Here is an 18973-nt window from a genome sequence, read left to right on the forward strand (position 1 = left end):
TCTTCTTCATTTTTTCTGCTCCATAGCCGAGACAAGAGAGAGAGAGAAAGACAAAGAGAGTTCATCTTGTTCTTCTCCAAATCTTGAAAAGTTTCTTCTATTCACGCAAATCTACTCCGATTAAGTTGTTATCTAGCATAAGGGCTACCTACCGGTGTAATTTTCTTGAGGAACAAAGGCCTTAAACACTTGTTTCTAGTCTCCTTGGAAAGGTATACATGCTAGAACCTTGACTCTCCGATTAAATTCGCGATTAGTTGCTAAATATGTCACATACGGTTGAATTATTGATGTATGTGGTGAAATAGAGGCTTGGATCCTGATTTTCCATTTTTATTGGAATTTTTACAGCTTTCCTATAATTTTTCTAGTGCTTAAAAATTGGGGCTTTGATGTTTATTGTTGATCTTGATCCCTATCTTTTGATGTTTACAAAACAAATGGATGTTACTAATGTCTCTGAAAAGATCTATTCAGTTATGAAGCAAATTAGTTCCAAAGATCAAGTACAATTGAAAGATGACAAAGTATGCTGAAGCTGTCGGACGCTCAAGAAGTCAGGATCGGACGTCCGATAATCATTGCACAACTTCGGACGCATGCTTCGGACGTCCGATAGGATCCTTCGAAGTCGACGAAACTATCGGACGTTGAATATGTCTCTACCGGACGTCCGATACAAACAAGATAATTTCTCAAATCTGTTTGTTTGCTGTCGGACGCACAAAGAGCTTGCACCGGACGTCCGAAAGAATTGAAGAAAATCTCTGAAACTCATTGCCTGCTGTCGGACGCATAAAACAGGGCTATCGGACGTCCGACACTCCAACGGCTAGTTGACTCTTCAGCTACTTTCTATCCGTTGGAAGCTTTAATGAGGCTCTTTCTTGGTCCTATATAAATAGTGTTTGGTCAGATACTTCAAACAACTTTGGCACACTGAAGATACAAAAGATCTAGAGAGATTTTAGTGAGAAAATACTCTTCAAAGAAGATTTGTAGTCTTAGTGGTGTGAGGTTCATTGTAAGCTTTTCATTTGTGAGTGAATCTTTCATGAGTGTAGCTCTGTGTGGGTTGTCCTGAGGGATAGTAAAACGTCCTGGCTTGACCGAGGGATTTCGGGGCAAGGAGGAGGTGAACCTTCCTTTGTACACAAGAGTGATTGTAATTCATCAATTTGAAGTAGTTTGTTTGAAGCTCAAGAGGAGCTGGGTAGTTAATTGGTTTGCAATTCTTTCTTTTTACTTATTGTTATATTGCGATCTTTTAATTGCTTATTGATTGGCTTTTCGATTGGTTGTCTTCGATCCTTACAATTGGTATCAGAGCTTGGTCTCCTTGAGATTAAGCTCAATCGGCTTGGGAGTAAAAATGACAACCAATAATGCTATGTTTTTTGAAGGACATTCTGTCATTAGACCACCTATGTTTAATGGGTCAAATTATGTGAGTTGGAAAGAAAGAATGATTATCTTTTTGCAGTCTATTGATATTGAATTGTGGTTTATTATTAGTGAAGGTCCTTATGATACCTCTCTTATAGATGAAAATACTCACAGATCTAGACAAAAAATGAGAAGTGAACTGACTGCTACGGATAGAATTCATCTCACCTTAAATGTAAAAGCCATGAATGTGTTATATTGTGCCTTAGATTCAAATGAATCTGCTAGAGTCAAAGGCTGCAAATCAGCCAAGGAAATTTGGGATAAATTGAGAGAATTTCATGAAGGTAGTGAGAATGTTAGAGAACAAAAGAAGTCCATTCTGGTTACCAAGTATGAATCGTTCAAGATGGAACCTCATGAAAACATAGATGAGATGTATTGTAGATTCAACGACCTCATTAAGGACTTAGAGGTGCTGGAAAAAGAATATTCTCTAGGTGAGAAAAATAGAAAAATCCTGAATGCCTTGTCCAATGATTGGGAAAATAAAGTGACTGCTATTGAGGAGGCTAAAGATTTGAATACTATGCCTATTGAATCTCTTATTAATTCTCTAACCTCTTATGAGCTGAAATTTAAATCCAAAGTGCAAGAGGAGGAGGATGCGAAAGTAAGAAGGAGCATTGCTCTAAAGGTATCACAAAATGAAGATGATTCTGCCTCCCTAGATGAAGAAGATATGGAAGTTGATGACAGTGATCTTGCTCTCATCACAAGAAGTTTCAAGAGGATTCTCAACAAAAAAAAATTTAGAAGAGGAGAACCTAGCAATTCAGATTCTAATCAATTCAACAATGCAAGAAACAAAGGAAGATATGAAACCAACAAAAAGCAAGGTGACAAGTGCTTTGAATGCGGCCAACCTGGACACTATGCAAGTGAGTGTCCAGTGAAGAAGAGAAAAGGTGAAAGAAAACCCAGATTCAATAACTTCCAGTTCACATGGAATGAATGCAACTCCGATGGTGAAATTGAAGAGGAAGAAGAATCTGCTCAATTGGCTTTCATGGCCATTGGAGATGATGAGGTAACATCTTCTAACTCTCAATCTGATTGTGATGATGAAACTGAAGATGATCTTGAACATTTCATTATAAAATTGCATGATAGTTTGAAAGAATCTTATGCTAGAAACAAGGAGTTAACACAGAAAATTGGGTTTTTGCTTCGAGATAATGCAAATCTTTTTCAACAAAACAAAAAGTTGATTGCTGAAAATGATTACTTCAAAAAGAGTGAGACTGCTTTACATTTTGAGCTTGATAGAAAAGCAAAACTTTGTGATTTGTTCAAAAAGGAACAAGGTGATTTGAAAAGAAGAATGGATGGTTTAAATGAGTTGCTTAAACACAAGAAACAAGTCTATTTTCAAAAGAATAGGTTGAATTCTAATTCAAATGAGTTTGCTATCCATAGGAGAAGACAAGTAAGATTTATTAAACCTGTTCATGTAAATAACTCTTTGGTTATGTGTAATTTTTGTTGTCAAAAAGGTCACATGAATAGTGATTGTTATGTGAGAAAGAATATGAGAAGAGGCATGAAATTCATGTGGATAGTTAGACATGATGCTAATTTTAACAAGTAGGAGGTTTTGTCTAATCATTGCAGTGATTCTTGTTCATAATATTTTTTCTTTTGATACTTTGATCTGAGTTTTCGCTGATGTCTTTGAATACTACTGAATCTATATGATGTCAAAAAGAGAGATAAAAGAATAATGCTGATCTCATGATGATTTGCTGTGATTGCTGTCATTTCTCTATTTTTTCTTGGAATATTGAATTCTCTGTTATTGTTGCTGGATTATAGTAGTTGATTTTTACTCTTATGATGACAAAAAGGGGGAGAAATGGATGCAATGTGTAAGGGGGAGTTATTCTGCGATTATGAGTTTGGCTCTTAAAAGTTTTGGTTGCAATGATTGAGGGGGAGCTTATATTTATTTTTGTTTCTTTTCATCCATTGTTTTGTCATCATCAAAAAGGGGGAGATTGTTGATCTTGATCCCTATCTTTTGATGTTTACAAAACAAATGGATGTTACTAATGTCTCTTAAAAGATCTATTCAGTTATGAAGCAAATTAGTTCCAAAGATCAAGTACAATTGAAAGATGACAAAGTATGCTGAAGCTGTCGGACGCTCAAGAAGTCAGGATCGGACGTCTGATAATCATTGCACAACTTCGGACGCATGCTTCGGACGTCCGATAGGATCCTTCGAAGTCGACGAAACTATCGAACGTTGAATATGTCTCTACCGGACGTCCGATACAAACAAGATAATTTCTCAAATCTGTTTGTTTGCTGTCGGACGCATAAAGAGCTTGCACCGGACGTCCGAAAGAATTGAAGAAAATCTCTGAAACTCGCTGCCTGCTGTCGGACGCATAAAACAGGGCTATCGGACGTCCGACACTCCAACGGCTAGTTGACTCTTCAGCTACTTTCTATCCGTTGGAAGCTTTAATGAGGCTCTTTCTTGGTCCTATATAAATAGTGTTTGGTCAGATACTTCAAACAACTTTGGCACACTGAAGATACAAAAGATCTAGAGAGATTTTAGTGAGAAAATACTCTTCAAAGAAGATTTGTAGTCTTAGTGGTGTGAGGTTCATTGTAAGCTTTTCATTTGTGAGTGAATCTTTCATGAGTGTAGCTCTGTGTGGGTTGTCCTGAGGGATAGTAAAACGTCCTGGCTTGACCGAGGGAGTTCGGGGCAAGGAGGAGGTGAACCTTCCTTTGTACACAAGAGTGATTGTAATTCATCAATTTGAAGTAGTTTGTTTGAAGCTCAAGAGGAGCTGGGTAGTTAATTGGTTTGCAATTCTTTCCTTTTACTTATTGTTATATTGCGATCTTTTAATTGCTTATTGATTGACTTTTCGATTGGTTGTCTTCGATCCTTACATTTATAATCTGATATGGGAAGTTAAGGTAGTGAAGCAAGCCAAAAATAAGGAAATTAGCAATTGATTGCAAGAATCCCAGATTTCTGGAAATTTTCAGTTCAGTTCTGCCCGGTTTTAGTACTCATAGTTAGAAGCCGAATTAGGCTTGGCCTAAAACATGAAAGTTGTATAGAATGGTATTTTATAGGTGCCTACAAAATTTCAGCCTAATTGGAGTAACGTAGACTGAGAAAAGGGCAAAAGACTCTCGCTGCCCTAGGATGCATTCCAGTGACCCGTGTTCGACAATTCATCCAGTTAATCGTGTTTGTTCACTATGATACGTACTGATTTAGCCAATGTCCAAAACATGAAATTTTTAGTGTTCTGTCTTAGTTTTTAAACGCCTCCAAGAACACCTTAATCGGACCTTGGTAACCTGAGATATAGCCATTTAAAGGTAGTGCGGTTAATTAGCCGACTAGTTGGATTTTGGTTCTGTAAATTGGGAATTTGACTAGGTTGCATTGGAAACTGCACTAAGTGGTCTTCATGAAAATTGTAGCCTGTGTGTTAACTTCGAAACGGCATAAGATTCATCCCAATCCGATAAGCGTAGCCTCAGATGTGTTCTTTCCGCAACCACACGTCAAATCTATCTTTTGCTAGATTGCATTTCGGCACTTGTTATCACTTTGATTTTTGTTCTTATGTTGTTATGAGCCTATGGAACGGATATTTTGTGAGAACCCGTATTTTTCCCATTTTCTAGGTTTTATTATTTTCCATGGCTTGTTTTCTGCATTTTCGTGATTAGGAAAAATTTCTAGATACTTTTAAGGAGAAGATATAATTTTTAGATGATTTTTCTAGTATCGAATAGGTTTTGAGAAATTAAGAGCGTATACCGGACGTGGGACCCACTAGTGCAAAAAGTTCGGAAAAATTCGGTCAACTAGGTTAAGTTTTGGATACTGAAATTAATTTACCGGGTGTTAAGAGATAATTAGAGGAGGCTAAGTGGATTGGTATAAGAGAGACAAGATAGGTAAGCATTTAATAAAAGGTGACAAGTGTCATCATTTGAGTGGGTTTACCTTTAAGACCACTATTCATGGTCTTACCAATTGACTAACTAAATAAAAAAAACAACCAAAATTTCTCCATTTCTCTTCCCTTGTTGGCCGGCCCTCTCTCTCCAAAAGAAAGAAAGAAACTCTTCAAGGTTTGCTTCCATTTAGCTCAAATCCATCCAACCAACCATTGAAACTTGCAATTTCTCCATAAAACCTCTTCAATTAGTGTTAGTGAGTTGATTTGTGGAGTTATTTGGAAAGCTAAGAGGACCTATTGCTCTCTCTCTCTTGTTTCTAAGGTGAGTTGAGAAGAACCACTCTCCTTCCTTAATTGATGCTTAAATCATGATTAGTGGTAGCATGAGATGCAAGTTTATGGATTATTTCTTGATTTGTGGTTGAAGTGATGAAGTTTTATTATTTTTGGGGTTTTTTCTGTTTTAATATGAGCATGATTGTGTGGCTATCTATGATGATTGGAAATTGTATATAATGACTCTAAGAGGTGGAAAAAGTGGTTAATTGCAAACAATTGCTGAATTGGAAGAAATTTTGGAAAGTTAGGTTTTGGTTAGGGAACATTCTGCCCGAATTTATCGTTCCTAGTTAGAGGCCGAATTGGCCTTGGCTTAAAACATGAAAGTTTTAGGGAATGATATTTTAGAGGTACCTACAAAATTTCAGGTCAATTGGAGTAGCGTAGAATGAGAAAATTCGAAATTACCATTGCTGTTCTGATTTTACCCGAATGTAAGAATTGCGCCTGTAATTGGTTGTTTTGGCTGGACTTGCTTCCGAATTGGTTGTTTATGTCTTCTGATGAAATGTATCCCTGTTTCTTAGTTTTCATCTGGTTTTGGAATTTCTGGATTTGGAATTGGATAGCCTGATTTATGATGTTTCCACTAGAATGCGTTTTGTGAATCCGTTTTTACGGTTTTGATGTAGTATCTTGCATTTTGACCTGTTTGCACTCAAAACTGGGTTGAGTGACCTTCTGTAATGTTGTATCCCTGTCTTGTAGCTTCGAAACGGTGTATCATACACTTTCATCCGGTAATCGTAGTGCCTTTGGTGCCATTACCGCAAAAAGAGGTCAAAAACTGTTTTTTTCAGGGCCAAAGCTAATTGCATTTCCGCATTTTCTGGTTTCCTCTAATGTTTGTATATGCTTATGGAACCCTATTGGGGTTGTATTTGGCATTGGTTTATGACTCGTTATCGAGTCTCATTGTACTTGTTTGCATGTTTTAGGGTGTGACGTTGGTGCACAACGTTCTTTTGACGGAAGTGCATGAAACCATATTTGCGAGCTTGGTGAGTGTACTACTCACTTGTGTGTTACTATATGGCTTTGAATGTAAATTGCTTGAAGTGAATTGAATGTGACTTGATTGAAGTGAAAGTGTACTTTATCACTCTCACTTATATGCCTTATATCATTGTTGTCATGTTATTGGAATGTTACATGAAATGTTACATGAAATGAAAGTACTTGACTTGGTGTCGATTGGACGAGTATCCAACGACTACAAATGTTATCATTGAGCTCAACCCCATTGGTAGTTGATTGAATCGAGCCGACGAGGGCTTGGTCGTGCCAATTAATGAACCTTGGGTAAAGTTATATGGAATCTTGTAGTATGCGAGACTCTCGATTCCGGTATAATCGAGTAATACCAAAGTGCAAGTGTTTGGATTTCGGGCCCGGTAGGGGGGATGTTAGGTGGAAGGAACGGAAGTAAAGTGGAGTCTACGGTTGGTTACTTTTAAACATTGACGGAGAGTCAATGCGATCCGATCAAGAATGCCAACGAGGAAAAGGGCTCTTGAGAGCCGCCCGTATCCTTTTATCCTCATTATTGATGTGTGTTTTTATTAACTCTTGATGAATTGGACTGAGAAGCTTGATGCATCTATGAACTTGGTTGCTTGAGTAGTAATCTCACTGGGCAATTAGCTCACACCGTTCCTTTTGTTTTCCTTACAGGAATATGACTCTTTTGGAATGAATCTTGATAGATGGTTGCCGAATGAACTTGATGAATATCTCTTTTGTATTGTATTTGAAGTGAAACCCTAAATGTATCTTTAGGGCCGTTTTCAATTTTAATTTGGCAACCCGTGTATATATGAACTTTTGGAAACTTTGGTATGCCACTTTGGGTTGTAATTGCTAAAGTTCAAGATGTGAATATTTGCTTACTATTTGGTTGGATTCTGACGGGTCTGTTACTATTCATGACCGACTCCGGATTTATTTTTTTTATTTTGGGTTATTTTGCCATTTTGACTTGTTTACGCGCGTTATAAGTTCCGGAACGTAATAGATCGCTCTAAACTGCACCGTTAGTCCTGGCGAGAGCTGGGCAGGCAGTCCGCTAACCCCTCTGGTTCGCCTTAGGGGAAGGTGGGGCTGTCACAGGTGTTATCAGAGCGCCTAGGTTAAGAGGACTTGGGGCAAGTGGGACATACGTGATAGGCACTAGGCATACTTGATTCTTTTAAGATGACTGATATATTTTAAGCTGAAATGCCGGAGAACTGACGAATTAATGTTTTGAAGGTATGTACCCGGGCAGTTCGAGTGGTGCGGGACCTAGTGGCGTGGGACCGAGATCTCTGAGTGCGAGGGGCCCAGAGGATCGAGTGTTGCGTAAGCGGGCGATCCGCTATCGGCAGAGGCCTGGAGAGCCTTACACTTTGTACTCCCCTTTTGGTCAGGTGTCGCACCGACCTTGTAGGTGTTGGGATACGTACAGTTACCCTGACGAGGTCGTCCTGGCAGTGGACGATGAGCGACGCAGCCTGATTAGTCAGCTAGAGGAGGCCAGAGAGGTTGGCCACGGGCAGGCGATGCACATTAGGGACTTGGAGCGGGGTCTCCGAGATGAGATGCATAGGGCGGACGCTTTACGCCGTCAGCTTCAGGACACACACCAGCACCTCTTCGCTATGAAGAGGCAGCTGAAGGAGAGGGTTCGGAGTATTTCGATGGACTGCGAGGTCATACTAGATATGGCCGCGGAGGCACCACCACGAGCCGCCGGTCCAGAGGTGATTGACGAGGTGGACACGTTAGGTTCCGTTGGGAACCTAGGCCCTAGGGGAGGCGTGTAGGGTCGCTTTTGTATTTTTGTTTAGCTGACCAGCTACTTTTGTGGATTACTTTTGTTAGAACTGGCATGACTACTCCCTTTTGTTATTTGGTTGATTGGCTAGATTTTTGGAGCCAGTGCTTATGTGTATATTGGGTTTTGTACCGACTGGAGGTCGGGTAAATTGTAAATCTTTTGGGTGTGACTTTGTAAATACATGTATATATTTGAGTATAATTTTAGAACTTCTCTTTTGTGTGTCTTTTATGCATAAGTTTTGTGTCCCCTCTTTTGCCTATAGTTTGGACAATAAGTACATGTTATGTTCCGATCTATAGACTTGTATCCCTAGATGGATTCCGGTGGTCCAAGTAGGGATGGGGAGCCAGGACGAGGCTCTGAAGGAAATAATGAAAATGGGCCAGATCAAGTCGCCACAGCCATTCAACGGATATCCGAATGGGTATGAAGGATTAAGTGCTCGTTCGAGCATAAGCTATGAACCTTGAAGTGTTATAGGTCTTTAATCTTTCTCATGGTATCTAAGGACCATAGATAAGTATGTCGGGCAGGAATTTCGATTTGTAGATGGTTTACTCTTGGGACTGGCCAGCTCGAGATGTGAACTATCTTATTTCGGATTCTCGTGCCCGAGTACTCCAGAATTGAGGCGATGCAAGCTACTAGGTATTTGAGCCTTGTATTTTGGAAACGAGCCTTGTATTTTGGAAACGAGTCTTGTATTTTGGAAACATGAACAGGCTTTGTCTGACTAAAATGAGCACAAGAGATCAATGAACATCTAGTTTGGATAGTAAGTGACGTGAGAGACCAGACGGGCTGATACTGGGACGACTGCACCTTTTCCTTTTGGTTCGTCCGTATATTATTACCACCTGACGTTAGTATATGTGTTTGTGTACGTGGTTATCTGTCCAACTTGATATGTATGTGTGTACTTGCTTATCCATTTTTTTGACATGGCGTGTTATGTGCGATATGTTATTTGTGTAATTGGTATGATGGATTTTGTTATTTTAGTCAATTTACTGCATTTATTTATTAAAGTACCCTTTTGGAAAGAAAAGAGAGAGGGGGGGAAAAAAATGACGTAGTCGCGGACATGGTCATAGCAGTGAAACAAAACGAGACCAAGAGTCAAGAGAAGAAAGGGAGGAAACAACAGCTGAACCAAACATGGACCAAGAGTGCCACTTGTATTCAAGACTTTATTATGACCCATTGTTTTGCCGACAGGCTACCATCTGAGGTCCAACAATTCGGTGAAATGGCACGTTGGGTTGAGATGTATAAGGAAATCGCGGTTCTTCGAGACGAAATAGAAGTCCAAAAGAAACTAGTCGCATACTGGGAAGGGCGATGGAAGCATGAGTATTCAGAGAAAATTGAGCTCTTGCACAAGAACTTAGAGCTAAAAAGGAAATACGAAGGGATTTCCGAGGAGGCCTTAGCAATGGCACAAAGCACTACTTCCATGGGGGTTCTAGAGAAAACTCAAAGGACCGAAGTTGCAAGGCCACAAGTGAAGACCTTCCATGCAAAGAAAAGGAGCGCATCTCTTGAGAGTCAAAGGCCAGAACAGGGTAAGCGAGGTAGGTCATTTGCTAAGAAGGGTCATGGAAAGGGTGGTGTGACAAGTTGTAGTTATTGTGGAAAATCCAATCAGATTGAAGTGGATTGTTGGAGAAAGGGGAGGAGATGTCTGCGCTGTGGGAGCGCCGAGCATCGAATTGCTCATTGCCCGATTAAAGTGCGTGAAAAGAAAGGAACCCAACAACCAATCAAGACCGACCCTGGACCGTCAAGTGGAGAAGGGACTGGAATGAAGAACCTCGTTTCTTCTGACTCTGAAGACGGAGCAGGTACAAGCCATTGGTTACTTTAAATTTTGAAGGTAAAATTTCGAGGGCGAAATTCTTTTAAGGGGGAGAGAGTGTGAGAACCCGTATTTTTTCCATTTTCTAGGTTTTATTATTTTCCATGGCTTGTTTTCTGCATTTTCGTGATTAGGAAAAATTTCTAGATACTTTTAAGGAGCAGATACAATTTTTAGATGATTTTTCTAGTATCGAATAGGTTTTGAGAAATTAAGAGCGTATACCGGACGTGGGACCCACTAGTGCAAAAAGTTCAGAAAAATTCGGTTAACTAGGTTAAGTTTTGGATACTAAAATTAATTTACCGGGTGTTAAGAGATAATTAGAGGAGGCTAAGTGGATTGGTATAAGAGAGACAAGATAGGTAAGCATTTAATAAAAGGTGACAAGTGTCACCATTTGAGTGGGTTTACCTTTAAGACCACTATTCATGGTCTTACCAATTGACTAACTAAATCAAAAAACAACCAAAATTTCTCCATTTCTCTTCCCTTGTTGGCCGGCCCTCTCTCTCCAAAAGAAAGAAAGAAACTCTTCAAGGTTTGCTTCCATTTAGCTCAAATCCATCCAACCAACCATTGAAACTTGCAATTTCTCCATAAAACCTCTTCAATTAGTGTTAGTGAGTTGATTTGTGGAGTTATTTGGAAAGCTAAGAGGACCTATTGCTCTCTCTCTCTTGTTTCTAAGGTGAGTTGAGAAGAACCACTCTCATTCCTTAATTGATGCTTAAATCATGATTAGTGGTAGTATGAGATGCAAGTTTATGGATTATTTCTTGATTTGTGGTTGAAGTGATGAAGTTTTATTATTTTTGGGGTTTTTTCTGTTTTAATATGAGCATGATTGTGTGGCTATCTATGATGATTGGAAATGGTATATAATGACTCTAAGAGGTGGAAAAAGTGGTTAATTGCAAACAATTGCTGAATTGGAAGAAATTTTGGAAAGTTAGGTTTTGGTTAGGGAACATTCTGCCCGAATTTATAGCTCCTAGTTAGAGGCCGAATTGTCCTTGTCTTAAAACATGAAAGTTGTAGGTAATGACATTTTAGAGGTACCTACAAAATTTCAGGTCAATCGGAGTAACGTAGAATGAGAAAAGTCGAAATTACCCTTGCTGTTCTGGTTTTACCCGAATGTAAGAATTGCGCCTGTAATTGGTTGTTTTGGCTGGAATTGCTTCCGAATTGGTTGTTGAGGTCTTCTGATAAAATGTAGCCCTGTTTCTTATTTTTCATCTGGTTTTTGAATTTCTGGATTTGGACTTGGATATCCTGATTTATGATGTTTACGCTAGAATACGTTTTGTGAATCCGTTTTTACGGTTTTGATGTAGTATCTTGCATTTTTGACCTGTTTGCACTCAAAAATGGGTTGAGTGACCTTCTGTAATGTTGTATACCTGTCTTGTAGCTTCGAAACGGTGTATCATACACTTTCATCCGGTAATCGTAGTGCCTTTGGTGCCATTACCGCAAAAGAGGTCAAAAACTGTTTTTTTCAGGGCCAAAGCTAATTGCATTTCCGCATTTTCTGGTTTCCTCTAATGTTTGTATATGCTTATGGAACCCTATTGGGGTTGTATTTAGCATTGGTTTATGACTCGTTATCGAGTCTCATTGTACTTGTTTGCATGTTTTAGGGTGTGACGTTGGTGCACAACGTTCTTTTGACGGAAGTGCATGAAACCACATTTGCGAGCTTGGTGAGTGTACTACTCACTTGTGTGTTACTATATGGCTTTGAATGTAAATTGCTTGCGAGACTCTCGATTCCGGTATACTCGAGTAATACCAAAGTGCAAGTGTTTGGATTTCGGGCCCGGTAGGGGGATGTTAGGTGGAAGGAACGGAAGTAAAGTGGAGTCTACGGTTGGTTACTTTTAAACATTGACGGAGAGTCAATGCGATCCGATCAAGAATGCCAACGAGGAAAAGGGCTCTTGAGAGCCGCCCGTATCCTTTTATCCTCATTATTGATGTGTGTTTTTATTAACTCTTGATGAATTGGACTGAGAAGCTTGATGCATCTATGAACTTGGTTGCTTGAGTAGTAATCTCACTGGGCAATTAGCTCACACCGTTCCTTTTGTTTTCCTTACAGGAATATGACTCTTTTGGAATGAATCTTGATAGATGGTTGCCGAATGAACTTGGTGAATATCTCTTTTGTATTGTATTTGAAGTGAAACCCTAAATGTATCTTTAGGGCCGTTTTCAATTTTAATTTGGCAACCCGTGTATATATGAACTTTTGGAAACTTTGGTATGCCACTTTGGGTTGTAATTGCTAAAGTTCAAGATGTGAATGTTTGCTTGCTATTTGGTTGGATTCTGACGGGTCGGTTACTATTCATGACCGACTCCAGATTTATTATTTTTATTTTGGGTTATTTTACCATTTTGACTCGTTTACGCGCGTTATAAGTTCCGGAACGCAATAGATCGCTCTAAACTGCACCGTTAGTCCTGGCGAGAGTTGGGCAGGCAATCCGCTAACCCCTCTGGTTCGCCTTAGGGGAAGGTGGGGCTGTCACATATTTACTTGAATCTATGATATGTATGACTTTGGGATTGGCTGAGGAAAAATAATGAAGCCATAAATGGCTGGAAAATAGGTAAACACAAAGGGCGTGCTGCCCAAATTTTCGCTTAAGAGCTAAGTTTCTATTTGAACTTATATATTTTCGATTAGCAAATCCTATGACTATTTTTCCATCTTAAAACATGATCCTTCTTTAATTGGAAACTCCAAATATTTACTTACTCTTACCCAAATAAAGAGGAGTGGTTTAGGGTTTTTTTTGGGTATTTTGTCCTCCCTTTTTCATGAATTTCATTAAGGCATTTAGTCTATAATATCTACTTGAATATGAGATGATTTTGAACCATATAAACGATTCCGAAAACAGTATTTCTTAGCCTATGTAGTTGGATTCCGACTTGTCGTTAGTTCAAGGATTTCCATTGGAAAATTTTATAGCTCTTTTGAATTTGGTTTCTCGCTTGGATTACGAAACCCTAATTATTTCCGACCACAGATTCAAATACCCTCTTTCTCAGACTTCCTTTACTTTTACCTAGTTGATTTACTAGATAACTTGTAATATGTTCTCTTGCTTAATTTTACGTTTCATTGGTGATTGAGGAATTGGACGTTATTTTGCTTGTATAGGTGAGTGTTCCTTGTTTTTTATGTTTCTTGATTATATGGCTTGTATATATGACTGATAACATGTTAAACGCTTTCAATGATTAGCCAAAACGAGTTTTCTAGGCGAGTGTGTACTTTATCGCACTCAGCCTAAATGATTGTGAACTTTACAATGATTGAACGATTGAAATGCTACTTGTGCATGAATGTAAGCCTTTTGGCTGAACTGGCCACTGCCCCTTATTACCGATCGACTCGAGCCAGAAGCGGACTCGGTCGGGCGATATGGGTGAACGTTTGGTCGGGCGATATGGTATTACCTTGGAGGTTGGTGGAGCCTGGCCAATGTCCGGGAAGGGGGTGAATGAAATGAATGAACGAATGAATGAACGAGGGGTTTTATTGACAAAAATGCATTTTTAAATGATTGAAGGTATAAGGGAATGAAAGGAGAATGAATGAATGAACGAATGAATGAATGGCTCCTTGAGAGCACGTATCCTTTTAATGAATGTGTTTATCGCTTTATAGTGTAAATGTTTTCTTGAATTATGGGTTAATGTATTGGGTTTATTACTTGTATATGTGTTCGGAACCTCACTGAGCTTTCAAGCTCATCCCTTTAGTTTTGTTTTCCTTAACAGGGGACGGCGAGCAGGATGAGAGCATAGACTAGCCAGTTTAGTTCTGTTGTAATGGTTCTCGCCCTAGTGCTTGGCACGGGCTGGACGTATGAAGGATTGAGAACCTTTGTATATTCGATGTTTATACTCTCTTTTGGGATGACAATGTATATAAGTTCCGCTTTAAGTTTTGGATAGTTGCCTATTTATTCTTGTGGTTTTATTCCGATTTTAATTGAGAACTGAAGTGATCGACTGAGTCCTGGCGAGAGCTGGGCAGGCGACCCGCCGAACCTTGGGGTACGCCCTAGGGGGAGATGGGGCCGTCACATATAGTTTCGTTAAGTTTTGTAGAAAAATACATAATACATATTAGTGACAATTTTAAATTAGTCATTTTAATGTGTAATGGAATAATTAATTCGTTTTAGAATGTAAGAGAAAATCTAGTAAAGTTAACTCATAGACAAGGAGATGAAATTACAGAGGGTACAATATGGTCTTATCAAAATAAAGATGAGATAGTGGGAGTGCAAATAACATTACCCTAATTTTATTGGAAGAATAAATTTGGAATACTACTTTCCTAACATACCCTTACATTAATTGGAAGTTAGTCAGAGCCTTACATTAATAATTCATAGAAAGTTGATTACATTAAATTCATAGAAAGTTGAAATGAACACTACAAGAAAAAAGTCCTATTATGACATACCTATAAGGACACTTTTTTGTAAGTGTCATTTTACATCTTTTATGAAGACATAAAAAAGTACGTGTCATAATAAAATAATATGAATAGCTATTAGGGCATTTTCTGTGAATGTCAGTAGAAGTAATAGGAAATTGAGATAGAAACGACGTAGTTTTGTCACTGGTATAAAAGAAATGGTGAAAAAGAGTGGGGAAAAGAAAAAATGAATGCAACAAGGAAAATTTTGCCGCTTCACTAAAATTTTGCCCAATACACTTCTCTTTGAAAGCTCTACCTCTCACAATTCACACCAAAAAAGTTCAACCAGTTTCTTCTCCAAAACTAAACCCTTGGACCCTATTCACAAAATCCATCATCATCAAAATCAATCTTCCAGACCTACATTATTTTTTCATTCTTTAATCCCTACCCTATCTCTTTCTATCTTGAGTTTTTAGATGCACTCCAATTTGACCAGAGGAAGAGAAGGATAGTGTAGCGATTAAAAGGTAAGTGTATTATGGGTTTTTGAAAATCATATGCTTTGCCTGCCCTATGTGAATAATTGCAATTTGTTTGTCGATATTGTCTTGCAAAATTGAGATTATTCATGCCCTTGATAGATCCTATACAACAAAAATTGCAATTCTTCCTTACTAATGGTAGGGATGTTTTCTTAATTTGATGGTTTAGGTTTAGGGAAGAAAGTTAACTGTTAATAGTTGTTTGAGTTCTAGTTGAGTTTCCAAACTTGATTCATAATATGGTAATATGGCAATTAAGTTTACCTGAAAAATAATTGGCACCAATACAGGGGTTTCTGAATTTTAACTTTGGAAGCTAAGTTAATCCCTCAAACATGAACATACAATCTTTTTATTTCTTGAGTTTAGATAAAATTCCTGCTATCTCGATGCTTTTAATGAAAGTATTATTCAATGAGAATAATTTGCATTTGTGGTTTTCTGTTCAAATGGGGAAAATGTGCATGTCTTGGATCATTTTCATGCATATGTTGGTGCTTTTATATATGTACACAAAGAAAGTATATTCCTTGGATAGCCACTGATATAGTTGGAAAATTAAAATCGATGCTCAATTAGGCAAAAAAAAATTTAAGACAACTAATCATAGATATAAACAATTAATCAACATCTCAAAAAGATAAGTTTAAAACTCTTATATATTTGTTTGTTTTGTTTGCTTGAGAATAATTAGGAAAAGTCATTCAGCACTTTTGGTTCTTTCTCATTTTTAAAAATATTTTTCAAGAAATTTGCAAGCTGATGTTATTTTTCTTCTTGAATAATTAGAGAAAGACGAATACCACCTATTCAAAATATACAATTATTAAAATTTTACTTAAGTTCATTAATGTTTCACAACATGTTTGAATTGACGATAGTTATCTGTGAAAAAAAATCATGTTGAAGACGCTGCACATTGATTTCACCAAATGTACAAGCCAACTTATATTCTTGTGTTCTTTGTTTAGTATAAATCAGATTAAGTTACATATATGATATTAAATTTGTTCATTTGTTTGAACCTGTAATGTACATTCCTTTTCATCTTTTGGTCATTGGGATTCTTAATTTCTTTTTTAAACTGGAGTGTCATTGCAGTGGATATATCATATGGTATGCAAATTTTATTCTTAACGTTGATTCGTGTAAAAAACTGTTTACTTCGTGACACGTGATAAATGGCTAGTGGTGGAAAATCTTTGGGGTTCAATCTATTTGCTCATGTCTTGTGCTTTTATCTCAAACAGTGACCTTCTTGTTGACTTCCAAATAGCTTCTTGGTATCCTAATAATCTTTTTGTTGTATGAGTGATGCTCTTTGTTAATATTATTCTTAATTGCTTTCTTTTGCTTATATATATATGTATATGTATGTATGTGTATACTTTAAGGTTAAATTTGTCATGGTTATAGAATATGGATAAAACTTGGATGCAAAAGAATGGACTAAGCAAAGAATATTGGGATGGTTTGCAAAAATTCTTAAATTATGCATTCCAGAATTCAAGTATAAATGGGATGATATTACGTCCATGTAAAGAATGTAAGTGTGGTGCATGTATTACCAGGGAGAATGCAGAACTTCATTTGAAAGTTTATGATTTTGTTAAAGGATACACCCATTGGGCAGCTCATGGAGAATTTGTTTACTCTGGTGCACCAAAACCTACTTCCCATAATATCTCACATGGGGTACGGGATGAACTTGATGACATGCATGGTTTGGTTCATGATGCATTGGGAATTCCTGAACAAGATCATACAAAGATAGATGGAACTGGAACAAAAACCAATTGCCCAATGTATAAGCTAAAATATTTTACAATCTAATTGATAATTCTAACAAAGAGCTTTACTCTGGATGTAAAAGATTCTCAAAACTTCCCTTATGATTCGGTTGCTTCACCTCAAATGCCTTGGTAAACTTAGCAACAAAATTTTTGATATGTTACTTGATTTGTTGAAAGAAGACTTTCCAGATGCAATGGATGGTTTGCCTAAATCTTATTATGAAGCTGAAAAGTTAATGAAGGAATTAGGACTTGGGTATGATAAATATGATGCATGTCCGAATGAATGCACTTTGCATTGGGGGGTAGATGAAAGAAGAAAGCATTGTGAAACATGTAAAGAATCCAGATGGGTTAAATCTAAAAATGATCCGATTGGTGAGGGAAGAAAAATACAGTATAAGGTTTTATGGCATTTTCCCCTAAAACATAGGTTACAACGCCTGTTTATGTCCTCCAAAATTGCAGGCCATATGAGATGGCATGCAGAAGGTCGTACTAATGATGGTAACATAAGGCACCCTGCAAATTCTCCATCTTTGCAAACCTTTGACTTTCAACATCCAGAATTTTCTCAAGATTCTCGTAATGTGAGGTTGGGCCTAGCATCAGATGGATTTAATCCATTCAAAAATATGAGTTCAACTCATAGCGCTTGGCCGGTAATATTGATGCCATATAATTTGCCGCCATGGATATGTATGAAACAACCAAACTTTATGTTGTCATTGTTGATACCCGGTCCATTTGCACCAAGAAATAGTATTGATATATATTTAAAACCTCTCATAACAGAATTAAAGGAATTGTGGGATGTTGGAGTGAATACATATGATGCATTAAGAAAGAAAACTTTCAACTTCGCGCAGCACTTTTATGGACCATTAGTGACTTTCTTGGTTATGCAATCCTCTCCGAATGGAGCATTAAAGGAAAACTTGCATGTCTTGTATGTCATAAATACACATGTTCACAAAATCTACAAAATTGGGGAAAATATTGCTATATGGGCCATCGGAGGTACTTGGAAATGAATTATCCATTTCGCAAAGATGCTAAATCTTTCAATGGAACTGTAGAGTATGGAAATCCACCAGGAAGGTTAATGGGGTCTGTAAATTTAGATAAGTTAGCTGGTTATAGTATTAAACTTGGGAAGAAAGTTAGTGACAATTCGGAATTGGCATTTAATTGGAAAAAATTAAGTAGTTTCTTTGATTTGCCCTATTGGAAAGACAATATGATACGTCATAATCTTGATGTTATGCACATTGAGAAGTACATTTGTGAGAGCATTGTGGCTACATTATTGAATCTGGAAAAAACCAAAGATAATAAAAAATCACGTCTTGACCTTTGTGATATGGGTATAAGATCAGAATTGCATCCCATTGAAAAGGGAAATGGTAGGAGTCTTCTGCCTCCAGCTTGCTTTACAATGAAAAAGAAGGAAAAGGAGATATTTTACAAAGTTTTGAAAGGGATAAAAGTTCCAGAGGGATACGCAGAAAATATATCTAGATGTGTTAAAGTAAAGCCACTAAAAATTTCTCCCACCAAAAAGTCATGATTACCATATTTTGATGCAACAGCTTCTCCCAATAGCTTTGAGAAGAACCTTATCAAAAACAGTTCGCTCTTCTTTGATCAAATTGAGCAGGTATTTTTGCAAGTTGTGCTCCAAAGTTTTGTATCCAGTAGATTTAGTTCATTTGGAAAAAGAAATTGGTATCATACTTTGTCAATTGGAAAGGATTTTTCCGCCATCCTT

This window comes from Coffea arabica, chromosome 10e, assembly GCF_036785885.1.
Source record: "Coffea arabica cultivar ET-39 chromosome 10e, Coffea Arabica ET-39 HiFi, whole genome shotgun sequence".
NCBI lineage: Eukaryota > Viridiplantae > Streptophyta > Magnoliopsida > Gentianales > Rubiaceae > Coffea > Coffea arabica.